The sequence below is a fragment of the Sceloporus undulatus genome, chromosome 1, assembly GCF_019175285.1.
Source record: "Sceloporus undulatus isolate JIND9_A2432 ecotype Alabama chromosome 1, SceUnd_v1.1, whole genome shotgun sequence".
NCBI classification, from domain to species: domain Eukaryota; kingdom Metazoa; phylum Chordata; class Lepidosauria; order Squamata; family Phrynosomatidae; genus Sceloporus; species Sceloporus undulatus.
The window spans coordinates 109,094,082-109,112,631 of NC_056522.1; the positions used below are offsets into that span (position 1 = coordinate 109,094,082).

Sequence of the window (18,550 nt, forward strand, 5' to 3'; positions counted from 1 at the left end):
AACTGCTGGGTTGTACCTCTGTATTCCATCAGCAGTGATCCATCAGATGGAGGAAAGGCCTCCCTCAAAATGAAAAGCATCCTGATATACATTTCACTGAGCGAGTCCAGAAGCCCATTGTGAGCTCTGTGCTACTGTAACATTTTAATCTTAGGGAGAAATAAATTGATCTACTGCTTTGTTGTTGTTGACAACCAAATACTAACCATGGTTTATATCTGAATAGATGATTACGTGTTATTTCTGTTTGTGTAGGAAATTAATTATTCAGTTCACAATATTTATTCAAATTATAAAATAACCTTATGTTGTGGCAGAGTAGAAGAAGAAATCATTGATTTTGATGCTATATTTTATATTTTTAATATATTAAATTATGCAGATATTGTTTTTTCTGCTGTAGAGATGGAGTGAATAATAGTCACAGTGTGTTTGAGGTTGTTTCACAATGTAGGTGATTTGGTGTTCCTAAAAAAGGAGGTTAAAACCAAACATATATCAATTTCCTACAACTAAGACTTACTAGTGCTTTGATATAAATATGGTATTTATTTAAAGACTTTTGTAACATTTCTGTATTTTTTGGGTATGTAGCCTTATTAGTAAGGATGTGGCATCTTGTAGAAAATATATACATTTCATTATGCATATATTGCTGACATAATATTTTTCTGAGTTTTTATTTTATTTTCTCCCCTGGTAATTTCTTTGTAATGTGAATTATGAAAACAATGCACCAAACTGGAAATTGTGGGGTAAAACCCTACAACAAATAACAGAATTTTATTAGAATTGTTTATTAATCATGTTGCTGAGCTCATTAAAGCATTAGGATCATAGAAGGAAAGAGGCCACATGAGTCCAATCCCCTGCCATGCAGAAATACACTATCAAAGCACTCCTGAAATATATCCATCCAAACTCTGTTTAAAGACCTTCAAAAGAAGGAAGCCTGTATCACCCTCTGAGACAGTCTATTCTACTGTCTAACAGTTCTTACAGTAAAGAAGTTCTTTCTAATGTTTAGGTGAAGTCCCTTTTCTTGTAATTAGAACCCAGCATTCAAATTGGTCAATAGAATGGTGGTAATTATCATACTCTGACATTTCCCCCCTAATTTACCTGGAAGGGCCTTTGTCACAGGTATTTTAAAACTAAACAGATTTCTAACTTAAAATATGCTTAGCACTCAAAGGAAGTGTTGCTGTCTTATTTACCAAGGATTATTTTGTCTGATAACAGTATTGGAGAGAAATCTATGTCCTGCTAAGACATAATATTTGTGGACACTGAAAGAATTTGTTTGTATAAACAATACAACTATAAAAGTGCAGAATACATTTCACTAATCTCATGTAGATGTCAATAAGGTTCACTAGTTCAGATGTCTTTTTTGACAGGTGAAGCTGGTACAGCAGCCAAAACTGGACAAAAGCATTCCTGGCCACATTTGATGCCTTGGCATACAGGTGCAAATGATATTAATAATAATAATAATATGTTTCATTTATATATCGCTATTCCAAAGATCATAGCGGTGAACAGCAAGTAAGCTAATTAGCAAGTAAGCTAATTTGCCCCCCAACAGTCTGGGTACTCATTTTAGCGACCTCGGAAGGATGCAAGCCTGAGTCGAGCTTGGGCCCTTTTGCTGGTCTTGAACTCGCAACCTTCTGGTTTCGAGTGAATGGCTGCAGTGCATTTATTTTATTTTATTTTATTTAGTAGCCAGAATTCTATGCATAATGTACAGAGAAACTGAAAACCAAATAAAACAACAATTGTATTGCATAGCAATATAACACACCAAAAAATAGCACATAATAAAACTGGCATGAAATCACCAGCAAAAACATATTCATCTATTGCCACCAGACAAGCCTCTGGATAGAGCATTCTACAAATGAAGAACCACTACTCACAGAAGGAGAGTCCGTTATGGCAAGTGGAATACTGTTTCTCCTTGCCCCAAATATTCTCAGCCAGTCTGCTTCTTTATTATAGCCAATCCTTACAACCAGTCCACAGAAGAAAATATAGTATGCTAGTGTGGAACCTGACTGAATCTACACAATAAATTGTTCTTCAGTTCAATGAGATGTCAAGTATTGATGACATCTGTTGTGGGATCATTGAAGGGGAAGAGGAAAGAACAAAGCCAGAGTTAGTTGGCTGCCTCTGCTGCTGTTTAACATCCTGCTGTATCAATTCTGTCACTGCTATCACTGAAAAGTCATTGTCTGTTGTGACTACAGTACTCCTTTTACCTCATTTACTAGAGACCTATAGTGGAGAGCCTGAGATAATGACCTGAGATAATGGTTTGGGTAAGTTGGTTTTTCATGGATGCTTCTTCAGATAACCTGGCTATAAGCTGTGTAGGACTGGGAAGGTTAAATATGATTATCTGAAATGGATGTGAAGATACTCTGTCAGCCTGTGTTTATGGCAATGTATTGACATAATATGCTTATACAATGGGCCCTTGCTTTCTACTGGGATTCCTCATGGAAAACAAAATCTGTAAATGCTCACTTTCCACTAAATACAATCGCATAGTAAAATGGTGTTCTTATATACAATGGCAAATTCAAAGTGTGCTTTTTGGAATTTATACATTTTTAAAATATTTTCAAATCATGGATTTTTGAATCCCTGGATTAAAAATCCGTGGATACGAGGGGCTCACTGTATTGCCTAATCCCAATTAGCAATTGCATCTCCTTGTTTTGATCTATCTGAAATTTTCATCTCGTATTGAAAACAAGCCAGTTGAAATAATTTAACAGAAAAAACTTTTAGCTATCACAAGATTTTCCCTGTCTAAGAGAAAATCAATGTGATAGCTAAATCAATGACATGGTGGGTCATCTTGACAATACAGATTTCCATCCTCTGAAACTAGTGGGAAGGTGTATCTCAGATCTGCTTTATGCAGATAATACAGCTGTACTTTCAAGAACATCCATTGGCCTAAAGAGGACACTGAGAACACTAACACAGTACTGCAGAGAGGATCACCACCATCACTAGCATGGTTGGTGGGGACGCAATAGAGGACCTTCTCAGTGGCTGCCCCTAGACTCTGGAACTCCCTGCCCAGGGAGATCAGAATGGATTCCTTCTTGTTGGCCTTCTGCCAGCAGGTTAAAACCTTCTTATGCAGACAAGCTTTTTAAAACAATGTTCTTAAAGGACTAGGATGTTTTATCATTTTAAGTGTTTTAAAATTTTATCTTTTTAACTGTTTTTATTCTTTTAATAAGTAATCTGTTTTAATATTCTAACAATTTAATTTAGTTTTAATGTATCACTTTTTTGTTTTTAATTGTCTTGTTTTTAAATGTTGTGAAGCCACTCTGTGTCTCAGTTATGGGAAAAGAGTGCGATACAAATAAATATTATCATCATCATCATCGGCAAATTTCTTATGACAAGAGAAGGGCCACTATATACCGGCGACACTCAAACTTTTTGAAGCCAAATCAGTTGCACAACTGCTTTATGGTCCCAACTGGGACCTCTCTCCAACTCTGCACCATTAGAACTTGTGCAATCCAAATTTCTAAGATCAGCATTCCAAGCTCCAAAATGTGTCTCTAATGCAGTACTTCTCAAATAATGGGGCGCGCCCCCCAGGGGGGGGCGCAAGGCTCCATAAAGGGGGGCTAGTTTGACCTCGGCAAATACTATTTACAGTCGCGCGGGGGGCACGAAATGTTTTCTTCCTGGGGGGGCATGACAGAAAATAATTGAGAAGCACTGCTCTAATGCAACACTGAGACTGGAGTCAGGCTTTATGAAAATGGAGTAAGAGTGTGGATGACCATACTCAGCTACTGGCTCAAATTATCCTTTTATCTCACCAGCCTTGCTCTACTTATCCTGACTGATGAATTCCAGTCTACATGGAAACAGATGGTGATGACTAAAATTTCCTCACTGGGTTTCTCTCCAGATCTTTTGCTCAGCATGGGATATGAAAAGACTAAAGCAACCATCAACAGTGGGTGATAGAATAGAGCGACAGCTAGCTAGCACCCCAACTTTTATTGTTAATGATCCTTGGCATCACCTATGGCATACATGCAATAAAAGAAAGAAGAAAAGCAAAAACAAGGAGAGATAGGAACAAAACCAAAAGTATGAATATCTGACATGCCAGAATAAGGAGAAATATTACAATGACCAATGCAGAGAAATAGAAAACAACAATAAAAAGGGAAGAACAAGAGACACCTATCAAAAAATCTGAGAAATTAAAGCCAAGTTCAAACCAAGGGCATGGATGCTCTATGGAGAATAAAGAACATAATACAGGAACAAGAAGAAATAAAAAGGCACGGGAGGCAATACACGGAAGAGTTATACAAAAGAGATGAGAGAATGAATGACATTTGGAATGAGGAGCCATATGAAGACGAATCTCAAATCCTAAGAAGTGAAGTGGAATCTGCAATAAAGGAAATGGGAAAAAATAAATCAACAGGAACAGATGATATCCCAATTGAACTGTTACAATGCCCAGAGACAGATGCAACATTAGTGCTAAATGAAATATGCCAGCATATATGGAAAACAAAGAGGTTGCCAGCAAACTGGAAATGCTTAATACGTATCAATTCACAATAAATGAGATACAAAAGACTGCAGCAACTATAGGACAATAGCACTAACCTCCCATGCTAGCAAAATAATGCTCAAAATTCTGCAGCATAGACCCCAACCATACATGGAGAGAGAAATTCCACAGTTGCAAGCAGGATTCGGAAAAGGAAGGAGCGCTAGGGACCACATTGCAAACATACAATGTCTAATGGAGTGCACCGAAGAATTCAGAAAAAAGAATCAGCATGTGTTTCATAGACTACAGCAAAGCATTTGATTGTATAGACCACGAAAATCTATGGAGCGCACTCAGATGTAGTGGGGGTGCCACTACATCTGATAATCCTGATGAGGAATCTGTATCGAGGACAAGAGGTCACTATCAGAATAGGATTTGGGGAAACAGAGTGGTTCCCAATAGGCAAAGGGATCAAGGGTCTATGACTGCAATAAAAATGAACTGAACTGAACATGTCTAGGTGGGGTTGTAGTTGGTATATCATTCTCAACTAAATTCAGAAGTGCCCCAGAATTGTGAAACCTATTTCTTCCAGGAATATGTTTTTCCACATCTAAAACAGGTTGACTCTTCTTTTCTAGTAATAAATATTTTATATCTGACATCTTAATTCTCCTCTTTAAAAGATAGCATTTTCTACTACTGGGATATTAGTTGGCAAAATTACTGATAGCCATATTTCAAAATAAAAGCCCAACAATAGCTATTCATCATTAAGGGCAAAAGTTAATGTGCAAGCCTGTGAAAAAGGACAAACTTTCTGTGTTCATTTCTTGGCATCACTCAGTTGATGTGAAAGATCTTTGTCTGCAAGCTAAATTTAAAACATTAAATTGCTGCATTAAACATGTCCATTTTTCTTATTCTAAATAACTGCAATGGTGGACAGCAAGATTGGGACCATCAGTGGGAATGGACTAAAACTACAAAGCACATCCTATCAGTAAGCAGCTATTTGTCTCACATGTGATTTTTAATAAATGATTAGCACAAAATCATAAGAAATTGAACCACATTTTGGCTTCTCCTTTCAAATGAGGAATATTTCATATTTTACATTTCTTTCAAATGCCCAATATAAATGGTACATGAGAAGTAGGAGATGCTTATTGTTAACTACCTTCAAGTCAACTTCAACATATGTTGATCCTGTGAATGAAAGATAGTCACCCTATCCTTAACTCCCTGTTCAGCTCTTGCAAATTCATGGTTGTGGCTTCTCTGATTGAATCTATCTATCTGGTTCATGGTCTTTAACTGTTTCCCTCAAGTTTACCAAGCATTATTGGCTTTTTTAGTGAGTCCTTTCTTCTTATGATATGGCCAAAATACAACAGCCTCAGTTGAATTATCTTTGCTTCTAGGGAGATTTCAGACATGATTTGCTCTAAGATGCATTTATTGGTCTATTTAGCAGTCCATGGTATCTCTTCTTTGGTGCCACATCTTAAAAGAGTTGATTTTATTTCCTGTCAGCTTTTGTCACTGTCCAGCTCTCACAACTATACATAGAAATGAGAAATACAATGGCATGGACCATCCTAACTTTAATATTAAATTATACAACTTTCAAGATCTTGTCTATTTCCTTCATAGCTGCCCTTCCAAGTCCAAGGAGTTTATTATACTAGTGAGATTCTGGGGGGAAATGGAAGTTAAACTAGATTTAAACCAAAACACCCCTGGAAATGCCCAAAGTTTATCACACGACGTCAGAGTTAACGTGAAATAATGCAAAGTTAATCCGAACACAAAGTGGAGAAACCGGCAGCTTTTTACTTTTGGAACAACCCAATTGATTTCATGTTATTTCACTTGGGCAGTCCAAATTTGCAAATTTGGTTTAAATTCGAATGTACTTTAAATCACGTTTAACTCCCGTTTTCTTGTGGGATCTCCCCTAGTGTGATAAAGCTCCAAGTCTTCTGAGTTCTTGATGGCAGTCTTTGCTCTGATTGGTGATTGAGCCCAAGTATGGAAAATCTTGAACTCTTTTAAGATGACATTTTGCAAATCAAATTGCCTTATTTATAGGTGCAAGATTAATCCTCTTCTGATGGCAGGTGGGGAAAAGGCGAATCTATCAAAAGAGATATCATGAACTAAATAATCGGCAGCTGACTATTCACAGTCACAGGAGGCAAGGCCTGGTGGTGTCATTATGCCTGTTTATTAAGCATCACCCACAGATACTCAGAAAATATTCAAATTGAATAAACAAAACGAACAAATTTTGCAAACACAACATTTAACAAAAACAAACCCAAATCTTTACCAAATCTGTTATTAACATCATTGCAAGCAGTGCTTTTACCCACACATCGGGGATGTAGTTGAATTAATTAAGTGTTCTAATCTCTGCTCTTAACAGAAAAATACCCCCAAGTTTTCCAAGCTCTGTTTTTAACATTTTTCCAAGTGCCAGTTTTAATCAATGAGAGTTGTGATCCAAGCAAAGTAATTTTTTCAAACAAAAAGAAAGTTTTTCAAACTCTGTCTTATCCCCCATCCGCCACATTCCCTCCCTCCTTATTCCAGTCCTACCCTGCCCCATAACCCAGTTGTGGAATCTTCTTCATCCTCCAAACAATAAACATAGCCATAATGCTGCTAATAATCATCAATAGGGCAGATGATGACGACGACGGAGGAGGAGGAGGAGGAGGACCAATGGGCCAAAGGGGTCAGCTCAGTGATGGCGAACCTATGGCACGCGTGCCAGAGGTGGCACTCAGAGCCCTCTCTGTGGGCACATGTGCTGTTGCCCCAGCACAGAGTTTGGCAGAGTCTGTTACTAGAAAGTATTTTGGGCACTCGGCCTCTAAAAGGTTCACCATCACTGGGTCAGCTAGTCTTATCCATGCATATCTACTTGGAAGCAAACCCTGAATTTAACAGGAGTTGCAACTTTAAAATGCTGAAAATCTAACATATCCCAGTTATGATTACAAGATTTGTGGGGCGGGGGGAGAAATAATTGGAGAGGGAGGAAAGAGAGAAGGAAAAGAAAGATGATGAGTGCAGATGAGAGGAGTAGGGGGTAAAAGGAGAAATGGGATGAGAGAGAGGGAGGAATGGGGAAGGAGAATTTAGGGCATGTCTGCGCGGGTTATTTACTCCGCATTCCCTCCAGGCTTGTTGTTTCCTGTTTACATGACAGTGGCCCGAAACCCCAAATTAGTTATGAACTCACGTTCGCACCCAAATTTGGCGTTTCCTTCCTTTAACCTGAATTTAAAAACTACATTTTGCTCTAGGTTTTTGGCTCTTTCCCACATGGTCCCTGCAAGTTGCCCAGCACTGCCACTGTGGGGGCAAGTCGTTCTAAGGTCAGAATGAGGCACCCAGTGTCAATAACAAGGCTGGGCATCTCATTGTGACCTCAGCAGTGGTGCCAGGTGATGAACAGGGATTGCACGGGAAGGTAGCCACTACAGAGAGAGTCGTCATTTGTGAGAAAGAGCACAAGTAACGGCAAAATTAAGGCCAGAATACTCCTGGGACAACTGGAGTATTCTGGCCACTAAAGACATGCCCAAAGGAAAACTGGTAGGAGGAAGAAAGGGACTTGGCAGTAAGTGAGAAGATAAGCACAAATAGATGTGGGGAGGGGGAAAGAAGAGAAAGAAGGAAGGGAAGGGAAATGCATTTATTCAGAAATTGTGAGAAGGACAGGGAGGAAGAAAGGTTATTAATAATAATTGTTGTTATGTTTAAACTTTGCCTTTCCCCCAGTTTGAGACTCAAAATGGATTACTACAGTTTAAAAAATAAAGTTAAAAATTCACAAACTACAAAAGTTAAAAATCATACAAATAAAAATACCACAGCAACAACAAATAGAAAATATGTCTGGAAATTTTTTTTTAGGGGAGACAGGTCTTGTACAATAGGACCTCAAAGGCCTATTAAAACACAAAGGTCTTCACATAGAGAGCATTACAGTAATCCATCCAGGATGTAATTAAGGCATGTGTCCCGATGGCTACATCTGACAGCTCAAGGAATGGGTGCAGCTGGTGTACAAGCTTTAACTTTGCAAATGTACTCATAGCCACTGCTGAAACCTAAACTTCCAGGCTCAGAGTTGAATCCAGGATTATACCAAAGCTATGGACCTGGGTCTTTAGGGAGAGTGTAACACAGTGCAGCCCAATTTTGAATCCTTTGCTCATTTAAATTTAAATTTGCTCACTGTCATTCAGTCCATTATTGATGAGGGGCACTGGTTTAGGGCTAAAACAACTTCCTTGGATTATAGCAAAAAGAAGTAACAAGATGTAGTAGGTTGGGTGTCATCCACATACTGATGGAACCAAACTCCAAAACCCTGGGCAACCTCTCCCAATAATTTCATATATATGTTAAATAACAAAGGGGCAGAACAAAGTTGCAGGTGGGTAGGAAGAAAGCACATGGAGGGGAAGAAGAATTGAAATTAGTAATTAAAAGGAACCAACTGTCTAGCCAGTGCTTAAGAACAAAGGCACTTATACCATGCTTTATACTTACGGTTGCCATAGCACGGGCCCCCCCCCATGACCAGCACGGGTTTGGGGGGGCCCCTCCCGGTCACGGTCCGGTTTGGGCCCCCACCTGGGCCCACTGTTGTGGGGGCCCGCTCCAGCCATTGCCGCTGCCGCAATGCGGCTGCTCGGCGCCAACCCACCTCCTCCTCCAGCTCGCCTTCCCGCCTCCAAGGCAGGGCTTGAACACGGCCCAGCCAGGCCTCAGTAGGGGCCAGTGGCAGGTGCGCACAGCCGCGCCGGAGGGAAATGGGGCAGGGAAAGCGAGGCCCAGGCCCCATTCCCTTCCCTGGCTTCCTCCCCTGGCGACGGAGAAAGCCCCAAGGTTTTGGGGCTTCGCTTCAGCGAGGCCCCACTCCCTTCCCTGGCTTCTTCCATCGCCGGCGGAGAAAGCCAGCCAGAGGTTTGGGGCTTCGCTTCAGCGAGGCCCCACTCCCTTCCCTGGCTTCTTCCGTCGCCGGCGGAGAAAGCCAGGCAGAGGTTTGGGGCTTCGCTTCAGCGAGGCCCCACTCCCTTCCCTGGCTTCTTCTGTCGCCGGTGGAGAAAGCCAGGCAGGGGAAAGAGCCTTTCCTCTTTCTCCTACTCCTACTGCCTCCTCTCCTCCTCCTTTTCTTCCTCCCCTTCTTCCTCTTCTTCTTCCTCCTCCTCTTCCGTTCTTCTTCATCTTTTTCCTCCTCTTCTTCTTCCTCCTCTCCTCCTCCTTTTCTTCCTCCCCTTCTTCCTCTTCCTTCTTCCCCCTTTTCCTCCCCTTCTTCATCTTCTTCTTCCTCCTCCTCTTCTTCTCCATCTCTTCTCCTCCTCCTCTTCCCCTCTTCCTTCCCTTCTTCTTCCTCCTCCTCTTCTTCTTCTCCTCTTCCTCCTCCTCTTCCTCCCCTTCTTCTTCATCTTTTCCTCCTCTTCTTCTTCCTCCTCTGCTCCTTCCTCCCCTTCTTCCTCCTTTTCCTCCCCTTCTTCTTCATCTTCCTCCTCCTCCTCTTCTTCTCCTCCTCCTCTTCTTCCCCTCTTCCTCCCCTTCTTCTTCCTTTCTACTTCCTCCTCTTCTTCCTCCTCCTTCTTCTCCTCTTCCTCTGCCTTTTCCACTCTTCCTCCTCTTCAATGCCCAAATGTGCTGTTTGGAATGGGGGAGGCAGGTTGGCCAGAAAGGGAAGTCCATTTCTGCCATCTGTCTAGGAACAATGTCAAAATGTCCTCCATTTTGATCATGCCTAAGAAACATGTATTTATATTAACACTTTTAAAAAAGCATCATTTTTTTGCGTGTCCTCCATTTTTACAAAATATCTCCTACCTTTGAAAATTTTGTCCTACTTTTGTCCTACATTTGTCCCAGTTTCGAGGTCCAGAATTATGGCAACCCTATTTATACTAAAAGTAGTACAACCCTCATGTACCTTAGGCCAAGCAAGGAAATTGTACTGTGACAGCTACCATTTCAGAGTAAGGATTGTTGGAATAGGTAAGAAATACCACAAAGCAGCAATTTTGTGGTACAAATTTAACAACTTCTAAGGCAGAGAATACTGAGACAGCTCAGTATTTTTCCCTACTGACCACTCCCTTTCACTGAACCCTGATGTCCACTGTTTGGGAGGCTTGGGCAGGAGGGCAGGCAGACCCTTGAGTCTACAGACACCTTTAGGAGTGAGGCCCAGAAGTAAACCAGGATCTATATATTTCAGGGTAGTGCTGTCACCCTAACACTTTAGCTCCTTTCCGTGAGCACTGAAGAAGAGGGAGCAGGACCTGAGATATGAGAGCCCTAGCCTTCATTCTTCCTTCAGAGCAAAATATGCCTTAATACTGAGCTAGGGATTAACAAATCATTACTAGAAGTCTCAGTGATGCCACCTTACATCATCCATTGTACCAGTATGGGTGATCTTGAATTCATTCTTTGTGCTCAGCTACCTAACATCTGTAACATGTTCTCTTTTAAAAATCATTAAAGCTCATATATTTTCAACCAACAACATGTATTTCACTTTGCAACCCATAGAGAAATTTGTTTTTGCCTAGTAACTATCATTTCTTGCTTCTAGAAAGTTACAGCCCAGTCTCATTCATGTTTATATAGCTGGAAATTTCGCTCAGTCAGCCTTGTTTCTAAATTAAGCTGCATAGAATTGAAGCCTTAGCCTTCAAGTAAGCCATCTTGCTTACAATTCTGCAGCTGCACATACCTTGTCTAGAAGAAAGCATAATTCTATAGTACAACAGTTGTGTCTTCTGCTTTGCCAAAGCTTTTGAATTTATGTCTTTGGGTTATATAAAGACACCATTTAGTTGAAAATGAATACATTCCAATTGTTAGGGCAACCAGCAAGCATATATGCTTGCTCAGCAAATGTATGAATTTCAGGATGGTAATTTGATTTAAATAATGAGGGACTTGTTCCAAGGTTCATTCAAGGATGGAGTCTAACTCATCTTGATTTAAATCATAATTCCATCTTCACTGTCATCAATGTATTAAATAGATTCCTTGGTTCTTACAGCTGCCACATGAAGAATTATTGTTATCACTTCATTTACTTTTCCCATCTGTTCCACCTGCAGTTAGTGCAGCTGAGATGTTTCCCCCAATTTCTCCAGTTCTCTATAGCATTTTGTTCAAATACAAACTTTCTTTGGGCCTTTAGTTAATCGTTTTTTCTTTCCTTTGTGCTGTTTTAGTTTTTGTGTAAATTTTTCATGACAACATGTAATTTTTCCTGTTGGAAATTTTATGAAATGATGTTGCAGCAGAACGAAGTATGGAACAAACAACAACCTATGGCAAAGCAACCTACAATCAGAACTTGGAAAGGTTACATGTTTGTTCTCAGAATCTGGGATTCTGGGAGTTGTAGCCCCCCCAAAAAAGACAATTTTCCAAGTGCTGAAAAGCCTTCAGAATAGTTGCTGCCTTGGTTTGAGTTCTTGGCTGGTATTCCCCAGGACAGGTTATCTCCAAATATTCACTTATGGAACTCATATTTACTGATTTGAAAGAAATAGTAAAACATTGAGATGAGAAGAAGAGCCCTTCTGGCTCAGACCAAGAATCTGTTGAACTCGGCATCATGTTCCCCTCAGTGGGCAACCAGGTGTCCATAGGAAGCTTCTAAATGTAATAAAAACTTTGAGGGCAATAGCCATTTCCCACAAAGGAAATCTCTGCTCATTTTCCCCATAACTCACATCATTTTACAAATCTTTTAGCATGTCCTCCGTTATTTATCTATGAGCCCAGGTGGTGCAGTGATTAAATGCCCGTACTGTAGCCACTCACTCACAAACCATAAGGTAGTGAGTTCAATACCAGCCAGGGCTCAGGCTCGACTCAGGCTTGCATCCTTCCAAGGTTGCTAACATGAGTACCCAGTTTGTTGGAGGCAATTAGCTTACCGCTTAGAGGCTGCTTAGGTGGTATGAAGCGGTATATAAATGAAGCTGCTATTGCTATTGCTACCTTTTTTTTACCCTGGATAGTTCCAACTCTTTCTTCATAGGAGTTCCTCCTGCCTCTTGGTCTTCTTTGTACAGCTGTTCTATACTTACTCCATGCTTCACCATATGTTTTTGAGGTGAAGCAACTAGAACTGATCTTTGTTATTCCTAGTATGGCTATACCATACGTTTGTTGGCACATTGGTAGTTCAATTATTTATTACTAAAAATAATGGGCACCTGAAGAAAATTATTTAATAATAATAATAATAATAATAATAATAATAATAATAATAATAGGTTTTATTTATATACCGCCCAATCACTGGGAATCTGAGCGGTTTACAATAGAGGGGATAATAGACGGTTCCCTGCCCTCAGGTTTACAATCTAAAAGACACGACACAAAAGGAGAAGGGAATGGTGAGGGGGGGAGGGAATCAGGTCCAGCATTCTTCTCTCCCTCTGAGGCCTGGACCAAGGCAGATGGACCGGAGGGAGGACTCTTCTTCTTTATGAGATGTTAATTTTCATATCATAAACTATGTTTAAATATATGACTCTGAAAGTAGAATGAGATATAGCTTTAAGATAAGAGAGTTGAATAGGGGGACATTAGCAGGCCCAGAAGTTGGTTCTAGCTGTCTACCTTAACCAACCTGACAAAATGCAAACTTTTTAGGTAGATTATCTTGCAGTGGGGACAGCTTGTCTAGCCTGCCTGACCACACAGCAGACAGCCTTGTGGTTCTCTGGCAGTACGACGTTTATATGCCATCACAGGAGCGCCGCAAAACCGTAGCAATGGCTTTTTGCCATCTCAAAAAGGAGCAGCATTTTTTTGCAGTCCCACTCCAGCTTCCTTCAGGACAGCTTGAAGCCTACCCTTCAGAAGAGTGTTTACAGTAACTAGATTCAGTGTTCTACTGTCCATGCCTCTAGAATGAAGTTTCAAGAGAAGCCTTTATAAGCAGCAATTATGTCTTTGTGAGCTGAAAGACGTTGAAACACATTTTGGACAAATTTTATTATATTTCTATTTTATGGCCTTAAATTATTTCCTCTTATTATTTCAGTTTTACAAAGAAAAAAAATCCTGGAACATCTAATGTAATTATTACATCTTTTTATCACTCCCAAGCCCCGAGGTTACAGTGACTAGTTTTTGTGCAGCTGCAATCACCTGCTGTAGATCACTGTCAAAATAACAAAAAATGTTGACAAAGCAATGATATTTTAATATTTTTTCTTTTTTGAAATGATTGAGTGATTAATTGTATTATATTATATTGTTTTTATACTCTACTTACTATATTTTACATTGTTTTCATTTTTAGAATTTTCTGTTTCCTATATGCTGATCTAATGCCCCTAATAAATGTCATTCATCAGTTCATTCAAATTTCATTTCTGTTGCCATATTTGTGGAAGCCAGTCTCCCAACTAATGCAGTGTTGCTTGTTCTCTGAAAGCATGTACTGCACCATTATTTCAGAAAAAGACATATGCTAGACATTGGTCTGTGGCAGACATTGTTGCATTTGTGGTATTTTTGTGTGGTCGTTAAATAAAGCCTGAAATATATAGAACATTTTTAGCTTTTGGTTTATGAAATAGAAAACTGTGTCATAAAGGTAAGCTTGAAAAAGACAATTGCAGTGGAAGTTGTGCATATAAAAGTGAGAGGTCCATAATGTCACAGCCAATATTGTGCTGCTTCCCCCCCTCCAGCTATTGTAGCCAAAATTTCCAGAATAACACACAAATACAATATGACTGCCAAAAGCATTTTGGTTTGCATCTTGAGTTTGCAAAGTGTTACATGTACCATAAAAAAATGGCACATTAATTGCAAAGCTTCATAAGTCTTGAGAGTTTGCCAGTTACCAGCAGTATAATTTTGTCGCTGCCCTCCCTCTCCAACCCAGAAATCTTCATAAAGGACACAAGGAGAATGGATGAAAAGGAGAAAGTCAGTTATGTGCTTGAAAAAAGCATTACAAATCACTGAATTCTTCAATCCAAACAGCCACAAGTATACACACATACACTTACACATACGGGCGAACAGTCTGCTTTCAAAACTTGAACCCATACAGAACAGCGTTTTTTCCTCTTTCTTCCTCAGTATAAGAAAGGGAACAAATGTCATTTGAGGTCATCCCTGAACCAATACTGTGTGCTCCAGATAGTTAGAAAAGCATACTTCAAGATGTTTGTAGTTCTTTTCTGTGGGGAAAAAGGAAGAGAGAAGGAAAGGAAAGAAATAAAGAGGCTTTTTCTTTAGATTCATACACTCAGTAGTGTACAACTCTATTCTTTTATGTACCTGGGAAAAAGGAGAAGAGTGAAAGAAGACTCCCTTTCCCTCATGCTTCTTTTTTCCAGTTAATTTTCTCATCCTGATACATCTGTTGTAGTCAGCCCTGAAGGGCCAACATTTGCTCCAACAAACCACCTGCAGCTCTACCCAGATACAAAAAGTAGCAGGCTGCAGTATTGATAATGAAGTAAAATATTAAAACAACAATGAAATGTTCAATAGTTTTTAAGCTCTGAGTGGGGAACTGTGTGCTTTTGGATGGTGTTGGACCACAAAACCCATCATCCCTAACCATGGGTCCTGCAAGCTTTTAAGACGGGGCGGTCTTGGGCCGCTGCTGGTTGCAGTGCAGAGGAGTTGCAGCAGCCAAACCGCGCGACTCCTCCGCGCTGCAAAGAAGGAGCGTGAAAATCGCGCTCCTTCCAGCAACCCGGAAGAGATGCCACAAGTGCCAAAGCGCGCACTTGCAGCGTCATTTCCGGGCCGCGACGTGGGGACGCAGAGCGTCTGTTACGTCAAAATGGCAGCAGCCGTGTGGAACGGCTGCCGCCATTTGTTACAGACTCTGTCCTAAGGACGTCCCTTATGGCGGTGTGTAACACGCCTACATAGTCTTACTGTAAGACTACATGAATGCATCCCAAGCCCCACCTTAACTGCTAGCAGCCACACTGGATGAAAGATATTCATTCAGCTGTGTTGCTCAAGATGCAAAGAGGATCGTGTTTCCAGCCTCCTCCCACCCACATGAGGAATTGCAACAGGGATTTTGCTTCTGATTGTCCCAGGGGTCATTCTCACTGGCAGGATGAATCGCTTCGTGATTCGCTCCTGCCCCAGTTTGGAAAGCAATTTCAAAAGACCCCTAGTTCTCATTATGAAAGGGTTTTTTTCCCTTACCCTGTGTGGTCGATTTTTTTTTTGTTTGTTTGTTTGTTTGTTTGTTTTTGAAGTGATTGTGGTTCCCACTGGCAGCACTACTTTAAACTCCCCTGTCAATCATCTGACGTAAACCTGGCTTGGAAATTGGGGGGGCGGGAGGTTGGAGGCTGAGAGAATGTGTTCTGAGGCTGAGAGAGTGTGACAGAGGATGGCAATGGAGCAAGGCAAGGCGGGGGGAGCGGAGAAGAGGAGGATGAGACAGAGGCAAAGCTGGGAAGGGAGCTTGGGGCCGGGGAAGGGACATTGCCAGGCCAGGAAGGGAGAAGAGGAGGAGAAGGATGGAAATAGAGGGCACTGGGACCCAGGGAGGCCTGTGAGGGGGAAGACAGAGCATGTTTTCTTTTCTTTTCTTTTTCTTTGTAAATACAATTAAGAGCTTAAACGACAGAGTGCTTTAGCACCTTTGCAAGTAGTTGCTAAAACATTCTGTCGCTTAAGTGCTTAGGGTTTTTTTTTTCTAATAAAGGAACCAAACATCACACCAATAATGACAAGACTGCACTGGGGAGGGGGGGGAATGACATCTCCAAAAAATGGGGAGGGATGTTAAACACTCCTTTGCCATTAGTCCCTCCCCTCCAGAATGCTGCGATTCCAATCTTTCATTCCCACTTGCTCAACAAGCTTTGGAATTGCATTTTTTTCAAAAGAACCTCTTTTTAGCTGGTGTCTGGAAAAAACAGTTCTTTTGCCTTTACCTCGCTTCATCATAACAGATTTTATCACATTGCGACAGGAATCTGTTTCAAATGGGAACTAGGGTCATTTAATTTGCTCAGCAATCCAATTCTTTTTATAGTGGGAATGGGGCCCCAGTGTCCATTATTGGCTGTTAAGATGGGCTGGGGTGGTTGGACTAGGAGACATTACTTAATTATATACATAATTAAGGGTGCATCTGTATTGTAGAAATAATGCAGTTTGACCCCACCTTAACTGCCATGCCTCGATCCTACAGAATCCTGGGATTTGTCATTTTATGAGGCACCAGTAGTCTTTGGCAGAGGCTAAAGACTCTGTAACACTACAAATCCATAGAATAGAGCTATAACACTTAGAGTGGTGTCAAACTGCATTATTACTACAGTGTACAGATGCATTGTAAGTCTACGAAAGCTCATGTTCCTGGCTTCTTTCTTTCAATTAGTTTCATAGGTGTTACAAGATCCCTTTGCATATTGATACAGCAGACTGACAGAGCCATGTCTTTCAAAGCTGCCATTGTTTCCCTCTCAGCACCACCATTTGAAATACCTTCAGAAATGAGGTCTTTTCCCACAATAGTGTCACTGTTTCCTCTGCTTCTATAGCAAACCTATTTCTCACATTGGTGCAGAATTTTCAGCTGTATGTAAATAACAGTACTGATCCCCTTGATACAGCTGTGACAGCAGCAAAAAGCTCTACTGTTCAAGAAAACTGTACTGCAGAGGCTCTGCATTCTAATATCACAACACAAGCTGTCTATATTCAGGCATATCTGTCACTCTTGTTTTCTCATCAGTACTTTGATTGCTTTAAGACCCGCGGGTAATTAGCATGATTGTTACTCAGTATATGCAGATAATCAATTAAATTAAATGCCACTGGCATTGGAAAAAGGTCAAACCAGGTTCTTCTAGTCTTATAGCAACCCGTATGGCTTTGAGAAATTGTGCACATTCGTACCATGTAGGTTATTATCGTTTTAAGAGGCTTGGTTTAGTTTTGCATTTCATTTTAAGTCAATAACTTCTCTTTTTTTAAAAAAAAAAAGGCCAAATGGCTTCAATGATTTTGAGTACACTCCAGTTTTGTTTTATTTTGTTTGTTTGTTTTGAGAAAAAGCTTTACAGCAGGAACTGCACCAAAAAATTAGTTTTGTATGTGTTATGTAATTGTTTATGTTATTTAATTGTTTATGCATTTTTGTAAACCACCTTGGTCTGTTGGAAAGGTGGTATATAAATAAAAGTTATTCGTAGTAGTAGTAGTAGTAATAGTAAAAATTCTCTTTTAAGACCTTTTCATTCAGAAACAAGAGTGATAAGTTGGGGATGCAAAACAGGAAGCAGGGATGTAGCCGGGGGGGGGGGGGGGGGGGCCCGCCCCCCCCCCCTTCCATTAGAAAAATGAATGGTGTGTGCTGCTGCGCCGCCGCACTCAAGCCCCATTATAATGGTGGCACTTAGTCTGGAACCCCCCCCCCTTCTTAAAATCCTAGCTACGTCCCTGCAGGAAGGCAGTTTGGGCAACTGAAACCTTTGGGACCATGATAGTGGTGGAACAGCTGTTCTCTTCCATTTATAAAAGCACTTTAGACTAGGACTGCTATTTGTATGGTGACTGAGGAGCCTTTCCTATTGAACAAGTATAGTACTGCAGAGTTTAAGAAAGCTGATTTTAGTAAACTTAGAGAAATTCTGGCAGCTATGCCATGATCAGAAATACTAATAGAGAAGGGAGTTAATGGAAGATGGGAGTTTCTTAAAAGTGAGATATCGAAGGCCCAATTTCAAACAGTTCCAATGAGGAAGAAAAATGGGAGGTGCCAAAAGAAATCAGGATGCATATCTAAAAAATTTTCAGCTGAGCTAAGTTTGAAAAGGAGCATGCATAAGAAATGGAAAGGGGGGATCACTAAAGAAGAGTTCTAATGAAACAAACAGCGTTATATAAATAAAGCTAATAATAATAATAATAATAATAATAATAATAATAATA

The 18,550-nt window shown here is 40.4% G+C and overlaps 1 protein-coding gene across 4 annotated transcripts in view; it reads left to right on the top strand.

Moving 5' to 3' along the window:
• FYN (FYN proto-oncogene, Src family tyrosine kinase) overlaps positions 1–18,550 on the top strand; it is a 160,926-nt gene that overhangs the window by 79,879 nt on the left and 62,497 nt on the right. The window contains exon 3 of one of the 4 annotated variants that reach the window (XM_042450296.1): positions 1,401–1,469. The exons of the other annotated variants lie outside the window; for them this stretch is intronic. The gene's annotated coding sequence lies outside the window, so the exon portion shown is untranslated. The remainder of the gene's footprint in view (positions 1–1,400; positions 1,470–18,550) is intronic. 4 annotated transcript variants of the gene reach the window in all.